Source organism: Notolepis coatsorum (genome assembly GCF_963971535.1).
Source record: "Notolepis coatsorum genome assembly, chromosome: 16".
In the NCBI taxonomy this organism is placed as follows: domain Eukaryota; kingdom Metazoa; phylum Chordata; class Actinopteri; order Aulopiformes; family Paralepididae; genus Notolepis; species Notolepis coatsorum.
Window position 1 is genome coordinate 100,799,669 of NC_140180.1, and position 9,372 is coordinate 100,809,040.

Here is a 9,372-nt window from a genome sequence, read left to right on the forward strand (position 1 = left end):
GATGATTGCATACCCAAAGTCATTTCCGATATATTATACTTTATACTTCTAGCTCATACACAAATCTGGTCTCTTTTGAAAGGGAACATTCTGATCTTTCTTCCACAACAAAGAAGAATCACTCTGAATGCTAATGTAATATAGTCACAGAGGTTTTAACACACTGAAGTAAAAGTCTTGTGTACTCACATTTCTGTTTACTTGTTGCCAGATGCCTGTTTTTAAGGTCCACCTGAGAGGTAGGAGCTGGAAACCATAATGGTTCCATAGCCTGGAGTCTTATCCACAGTACAGGTCCAAAGTTGATAACAATCCCACGGAAAATGTGTGTTTTACAAGGTTTTTGTAATGTGTGTACCAGCGTTAATTCGGCATGATTATCCAAAATGGCCATCCGCTTCCATTGATTCCGAGGCTCTAGTCAAAACAAAGGACTTCCCTGGCTTCTTCTACTCCTTTCTCGTTGTGATCAGCCCCGCATGGGATAGCGTTGGCTCCAGAATTGAATTGGCTACAAAGGTGGTCATTCATTTTTGCCATCAGCGGTGACTGGTCCGTTCAGGCAGTCCGATGCTTAAGTGGATAATATTTTGACCATACATACAACCTGTAAGCATACCAGATTCAAGAACACTTTGTCTTGTCAATGGAAAGTAATTCCCTTTTCAGCAAATACAAAATACTGGCAATGTTTACACACATTAGTTACTCAATAGTTACATTACAAATGTAAACAGAACGTTCAAAATGCATGAATACAAATTTGTTTTTGACAGTGTATACGTGTGTCAAGAGCTCACTGAAACCCACATAACCTAAAATGGAAAATGGAGCATACACACTGAATCTCTCCAACCAGCCATTTTTGGTGATGCTTTGCACCATATGTGTTAGTAGCCAACCAGAAGACTCATTTATAAAAGGTCTTTACACATAAACCTTTGTCCAAGGCAACATTGTAAGTTATTTTTATTATGAGTTTTAATTTTGTGTGTGTAACTGTGTGTGATACAGTGCATTGGAAGCTGCACTAACTAATTTATATAATCCCCCAAAGTATGAATGTTATGTTTTCCTTTTTTCTTTTCATATTCTTTGAAATTATCATACGAGGGAATCTACAGCAGGATTAAATAAAACACCATTTTGATAAATGAGGCCTCTGATCCATACCAGTCTTTAGAGTTTCTTTGCTGTTTCTGACATAATGGGGAGAGTTTCCTTTGAGAACCAACCCTGTAACGATCAATGCAATGGTGCAAATATTCTCTTTTGATGTGTCTGCAAACCAATCAATCACATTTTCAGACTTAGAGAGGGTGAAGCTCCCATCTTGCTAAATGGTAAATGGTGCATTTATATAGCGCATTTATCCAAAGCGTTTTCCAATTTTGTTCCTCACATTTACCCTTCATTCGCACCCCCATTGCGGAGGCAACCATGCAAGGTGCCAACCTTCTCATCGAGAGCAGTTAAGGGTTAAGTGTCTTGCTCAAGGACTCTTTGACACACTGTCCGGGAGGAGCGGAAATCAAACCGGGAGCCTTCCGATCACCAGACAACTGCTCTACCTCTTGAGCCACTGTTGCAGGTGCCAGGTACAGTAGTGGAGGATCTGTTGAAGATGATCCACATGTGTATGATTGAAATTCATACTATAGGTTACAGTATATTGTATAATACTTTTGTGTGTAGTGGTGATTATTGCAGTTACTGTCATCACTGACTGAAGTTCATAGTTTGCCTACTGTGTATCTACAACTGCATCATTGCTGACAACATACAGCCTGGCAGTATCTTCCATTTCTGTTTGCTGTGATTATCTGCTTCTGTGGTTTTCATCCTTGGCTTGTTGACAATCTCTTCTCTATATACCTGGCTTTGGATTTCAGATGTGGCTTTGGATGTGATTGTTTGCACTGTGGATATACTGGCTTTGACCCTTTCCGTGGGATTGTTATCAACTTTGGACATGTACTAGATAAGACTTCAGCTGGAACTCAAAAACAGGCATCTGGCAACAAGTAAACAGAAATGTGAGTTAACAAAACTTTTACTTCAGTGTGTTCAAACCTCTGTAACTCTATTTCATTAGCACTCAAAGTGATTCTTCCTGGTGTGGTGCTATAAATATAAAGTATAATAACTCACAACTTTCTTTGGGTATGCAATCGTCAGGCGCGTTATGCAAAACTAGACCCATTTTTTGCCTGACGCATAAGAGGTTAAATGCAGTGGCGGCCGCTGGCGCTGGTGCCTTGTGGGTCGCAGTTCACGTTAATAGGTCGAGTTGAAAATGTAATGCTCTGAGATGCTCTGGAGCAATCTCTCTCTGTCTCTCGGATCAATAAAATCAAATAATTAACACATGTATGTTGTCATTTTAAACAACTCACCATTCATTCATTATGCATCAGCAGCAGCTAAATGAATGTTATAGTTCACAACACAGCAGCGCGTTTTGAATCGCTAGCCTATTAATTATCGTCTCAGCAAGCACAGTCAATACTTTTTTCCGTAGCCGCATTTCGCGGAGACAGCTGTGTATAGCGAGAGAGAGAGAGCGAGAGAGAGAGAGAGAGAGAGAGAGAGAGAGAGAGAGAGAGAGAGAGAGAGAGAGAGAGAGAGAGAGAGAGAGAGAGAGAGACTCACTGTTTAGTTGAAACGTCCAGGGCAGGAGAGCTTGATAAACGTGTATAATCCACTGTTGATGTATTCCAGACCACTGTCCACTGTCTCCAGACTGCATCCGCCATATAGCTTGTTAGCCAAGTGTTAGCTTGTTAGCACAACACAAGTACATTTCTTTGTCCATTTTTCCGCATCGAACAGACTGCAAACTACCTGGCGTTCTATCGCCATGCTCTAAGACAAACTCTAACCTTAACCAACTTTGAAAGAGTGCCTAAGCTTAACCGTCTAAAGAACTTGCAGTCACGGCACGCTCTGCTGCCTGCATCTCACAACAACACAACAACACAACTATCTCTCACCAACGGACCAACCTAGGAAGCTAGAATTGGAACATTAGAAATTGGATTCGGCCAATCAGAGATCGTCTCTGTGAAATTCTGCTACGGAAAAAAATACTGGCGTCGGCCAATCAGAGAGCGTCTCCGTGAAATGCGGCTACAGAAATTCTTGACGCTACTGGCTAGACCGCTTCAAATCGCGCCCGGATTCCAACATAATAGTCATATTTCAACGCACAACGCGTTATGCACTGATTGGCTGTGACGGATACAGCGATCAAACTGTGACGCGCACTCAGAGCGCTATCGCGTCTAGCCCGGGCCGAGAAATACAAAAAAAAAAAAAAAAAAAAAAAACGTCACTTCCTGCTCAGGAAAACGAGTGTTTTTTTAGTTTAGATAATAACGTTATATTGTGCATTGGAAATACAAACATACTTAAAATTAGTAAATATTATTCATTTTAAACATGTTTATATTATTTATAGGGCTATAAAACAAAAAACTAAAAAGTTTTATTTTCTTCTTCTCTGATTAAACAGCAGGTGGGTCGGCGCCCTTGCGCCCCTAGTGGCAGAGCCGCCACTGGTTAAATGGTTACACTATTTACAGAATAGACAGAACTGGCAGAAGAAGGTGTTGTGGCCATTTTTTATAAAATCAAGCTTCCCTGTCACAGCTTTGCACTTTGTCTCTGTAACAAAGTGCTTTGAGTTGATTGCTGTGAAGATTGATCTGGGGTTTAATGACACAGTTGTTGTGGTAGTGGCATATAGCCCTCCTTCACCTAGGTCTGATGCCTTTGATGACTTGATGGATTTGCTTGCTCAATATGACTCATCGGAAATGTTAGTACAAGGTCGTCTTAATCTAAATTGGCTTACAAACGCTTCTGACTAGGGATGTTCGATATTGGCTTTTTTACCGACATCCGATATACCAATATTGTCCAACTCTTAATTTCCGATACCGATATATGCAGGGTTTCCCCCCAAAAAAAACGGAATCATTTCAGGTAATTAACATTACATATCTCTTGTTGTGGAATTAACACAACATTATGCATACTTTTGACAATAAATACAATAAGAATTTGTTCTTACTTGCTTACCTGGGTAAATAAAGGTTAAATAAATGTAAAAAAAATAATAATAATAATTTAAACCGATACTGATAATTTTCGATATTACATTTTAATGCCAATATCGGCCCATAATATCGGCCATCCCTACTTCTGACCATTTGAAAGAAGTCTGCAGCAGTCTCGATTTATCACAATTAATCACTGACCCTATAGGCATCAAAAACACCACACAAAGTCAACCTTAGTTGACTTCAACCTTTCCAACATTTCTGCCTCTGGTGTTAAGTGATAACACCTGTAGGCCTGTCCCCGACTAAGGATTTGTATAGTCGACTTTTATTGGCCAACATTTTTCGATATATAAAAATTATATATATATATATATATATATATCTCTTTTGTATCATTCCATTTGGGTTGTGGGGGGTGCTTAATGTCTGAAGGATTCGACTGAAAACGTCTTGTCCTCTGTGAAATGCATGCAATTGGTCCACTGATACATGTCTAGTGTGTTCATTAGACGGGTCAAATCCTCTTGCAGTGCCTCTGTGCCTGTTTTCTTAGGCAATTAGCCTCTGGTATGAGTGCCATTAGTGTTAGCCACGCTTCTAGGCCTCTTTTCTTTTGGAAAGAATGATAAAAGAATTTGAAGTTATTATTATTATTTTTTGCATTCGACTAAGAGGTTGGCAGTCGACTACGGCTCCTTTTGATCGATTAGTCGACTATTCAACTAGTCGGGGTCAGCCCTAAACACCTGTATTAGAAAGGTTGAATGTAAAAAAACACAATCCAGAGTTGTCAAGAGGAATTTAAGAAACATCAACGAAAGAGCCTTTATATTTAACCTTCATCGAAGTGATGTCTATCGTGCCTCTGAAATCTCGGATTCCGAGGTTGTTTAGGTTTACTTCATGAAGACCTTCATCGTTGATTAGATTAGATGAGATTAGAGTAGATTGAAATGTATTGTCATCGTACAGTACAGTACAATAAAAGGAAGTTGGCATCTAATTAGAGTGCAAAGTGAAGTGCAAATGTAAACAAGTAATTAAGTGGAATATATATATAATGATAAACATGCACCTTTCATGAAACATTGAATAAAAGATAGACCATGGCTCACCCTTCAGTTGAACTACCGGCTCTGCAGTGAAAGGAAGTCTGGTCTCTTGCTAGACGCACCAGGGATCCATCCCACTGGTCTAGATGTAGATACCTTAGAAATAAATGCACGTCCTCCGTGAGAGACACTAAATTAAAGTGTTACTTAGACTTAATTACTAGCTCCAATTCAAACCCTAAAACGTTCTGGAAGGCAGTAAACTCAATCAAAACGATTCCATCTCTACTTTACTATGTTACTAATTACTATGTTAATTACTGTATGGCGATTGTGTGATTACTGACCAGAAAGAGATTTTCTTCGCCTTTAACTGCCATTTCATTGATGCTGGTCATTTATGTGAAAAAAGAATACAAGCCCCCTCTCAATAATGACTGTGTCGCCCCATTAGCCCAGTTTCTCTGTTTTCATTCCAGTTATTTTACCCTATTGATGTGTTTGATGCTTTCTAAGCCATTGACACCAGAAGTCTTAAATTGGGTCCTTTTTTTCTCTAAAACTCTCTGCTCCATTTATAACAGAGCAACTGACACATATACAGTATTTAATCTTTGTTTGACAACTGGCATTGGTCCTAGTATTTGGAAACCAGCCCATGTAATTATATTACATAAAGGAGGTGAGAAATGTGTTCTAGATCAGGGGTTCTCAACCTTTCTGCTGCCAAGGCACCCCTGTGTCCAATAAAATATTCCAGGGCACCCCTACATACGATAAAGACTTTTCCGGTCCTGTCTTTTTGTTTTTAATACAAATAGACCTCGTGTTCACTATAAAGTGCCACGTTTTGATATAGTGAGCTTTAAACTTTAAGTAAATTTGGAACACGCAACCTAAAACACCTTCCTCTCCCAAACCGTTCCTGCAATTGTTTTATGTTGCATGATGATCATGGATACATTTATTATGTATTGTATTTTTTATGTTTAAATATCAACATCATCTGTCTGTCCACCCTGTCTGTCCATCAAATGCACACACACAGAGGGAGAATGCCCCCCCCCCACTCCTTCCCAGTCCTCCTTCCCAGTCGCTCCCCACTCTGCTGTTCTCTGTCGCTCTGAACAGGGTTTTAGCTTGTTGTTAGCTTATGCTAACGGGACATTAATTCCGGTCTTAAACACGACGTGGTCATAAAGGAATGGCAAGGATTGCAAAGCATGTTATATGCATTTGATAAAACAGCTGGGATTTGTTTTGGGTCGCGAAAACACTATCCTTGCTCTGTTTCAATGTCCGCGTTCCAGATCCAGACGCTACTGCTGCTGAGCTGAGAGACGCTACTACTCAGCCTGCTGTGTGGAGATGCATCCTTATTGGCTGTGTGCTGTAGAGCGGATATGAGTCACGACACCACGGATTTTCAAAATAAGAGTATCATAATGACCTGAACGTTGCTAGCTGTCGGAGCCTAGTTATTATAGCTGGAGCTGCGTGTGGGCAGAAATGAGACCCGCTATAGGATTCTCAAAATAAGACTTGTCATTCTATATTTTTAAAGAAACATTGCCAGGCATCTCGCGGCACCCCTGGCAGCTCTCCGCGGCACCCCTGTGTGCCGCGGAACCCCTGTTGAGAACCGCTGTTCTAGATAACTATAGACAATCTCCAAATGATCCTGCCTTGAAGAAATCCTGGAATCTCTGACAAATAACCAACTCAAGGTATTTTCTTTCAAGTCACTGACTGTTCACACCAATTGGGATTCAGAGCTTATCTGAATTAGATTATAATAAATAATGTGCTGCCCTTTTCATAGATCTGCCAAACGCATTCAATACAGTTACACATTCAATACATTATTTGCTCTTACAAAGAATATTGGCTTTGATGGAAATGCATGAGATTGTTTTCAGGATAATTTGTCTGGGACACTTTTGATTAGAGTAGATACAATACATACAGTATTGTCATCATGCAGCACACGTACAGTACAACAAAAGGAAGTTGGCATCTACCGAGAGTGCAAATGTAACAGTGAAATGTAATAGGAATATACAATGTACAAGTGATTTAATAGAGGAAGTGTTGTACCGGTGATGCGTTGGGCAGTTTTCACCAGCCTCTGCTGTGCTTTCCGGATGTGATGTGTGTGCCAGTCTTCATTTATGTGCCAGCAACATGAACATTTGACTTCAAACTGTGTTGGAGTATACTTACTATATCTTGTAATTAGGGATGTCCGATATTATCGGCCTACCGATATTATCGGCCGATATCGGCATTAAAGGTGCCATGCATTATAAATGTCATTTTTCAGTCTCTAGCATTGTATTATAGTAATAGGAGTTCGTATCAATGTGTTTTTGGGCCTAAATACTATATTGGCGAATTCCTCAGCTACAGCCCATCCCCTCTTTGCCTCTAGTAAATCAGGTCATGTGATTTGACGACCTGGTGCACGTCACAGGGCGCTGTGGATAGATGCCCGCCCCCATTCTACCTAGACTAGACAGCGAGTGAAGCTGCGGGGCGAGAGGAAGAGAGAGCCGAGAGGGAGCCGAGAGAAAGGAAGAGAGAGGGAGAGAGGGAGAGAGAGGGGGCACTTGGGGGGGGGGGGGGGGGTCCGCGCGACACACACACACCTCCGAACGGGAGAGTGATAGAAAGAAAAAAAAGAAGAGAGAGGGAGGGAGGGAGAGAGAGGGGCACTTGGGGGGGGGGGGGGGGGGGGGGGGGGGGACCTGCCACACGGAGGTCCGCGCGAAACACACACACCTCCGAACGGGAGAGTGATAGAAAGAAAAAAAAGAAGAGAGAGGGAGGGAGGGAGGGAGAGAGAGGGGGCACTTGGGGGGGGGGGGGGGGGACCTGCCACACGGAGTTCCGCGCGAAACACACACACCTCCGAATGGGAGAGTGATAGAAAGAAAAAAAAGAAGAGAGAGGGAGGGAGGGAGAGAGAGGGGGCACTTGGGGGGGGGGGGACCTGCTGCACGGAGGTCCGCGCGAAACACACACACCTCCGAACGGGAGAGTGATAGAAAGAAAAAAAGGAAGAGAGAGGGAGGGGCTTCTCTCTCTCTCTCTCTCCTCTCTCTCTCTCTCTCTCTCTCTCTCTCTCTCTCTCTCTCTCTCTCTCTCTCTCTCTCTCTCTCATGGTATAAATGATTATTTGTGTAAATATATGGTTATACGCCGACCATTAAGAAAATACATGTTAGTTTAGGAATAAGGGGCAGGTAACTATATAACTATAAGATTTATTCTTCTTCCTGCTCCTTTTGTCCATGGAATGACTATTTATGATTTTTTTAATGAAGAAACTATGATTGTATTATTCCATGTGGCAAATAAAAACTCTGAACTGAACTGAACTCTCTCTCTCTTCCCCCCCCTCCCTCCCTCCCTCTACCAGTGCAGCCTGTGGTCTGACTGTCACTCAAAGTGCTTATGGGCGGGGCCATAACAGCCTGATTTCTCGAGGCTGAAAAATGATGGTTTCGAGTACTGGATTAGAAATATAAAACAATGAATTTTTTTGAAAAAAAAATTACAAATGTCTTCAATAGACTAACAGGAATTGTGTAAAGTTGCCCAAATAGTGCTAGGAATAGCAGTGCATAACCCCTTTAAAATGTGATATCGGAAAATATCGGTATCGGTTTTCAATTTTTTTTTTTTTTCTTTTTTTTTACATTTCTATAACCTTTATTTACCCAGGCAAGCAAGTAAGAACAAATTATTATTTTATTTATTGTCAAAAGTATGCATAATGTTGTGTTAATTCCACAACAAGAGATATGTAATGTTAATTACCTGAAATTATTCCATTTTTTGGGGGGAAACCCTGCATATATCGGTATCGGTTGATATCGGTTTATATCGGTATCGGAAATTAAGAGTTGGACAATATCGGTATATCGGTATTGGTAAAAAAGCCAATATCGAGCATCCCTACTTGTAATCTTTGTGGATAGACTGCTGCTTTCTCTACGGTATGCCACGACACACAGCAATTTCGGGATCAAACCAGTTCATCAGGGGTCTCAATGAGAAGGACCAGAAATATAATTTAAAATCAGGGATTGCTAACCCCCCCGTCCTGTTTCCTACGTTGAGTGGTGGTTCTTTTGATTCACGGTTGCTTGCTGTCCCAAATTAACTTAGATACCATAGTTTGTATCTTGCACCATTGGAGGGGGTAGGGAAGCATTTAGCTAACAAACTTTATCCTGGGCAGTACGTTA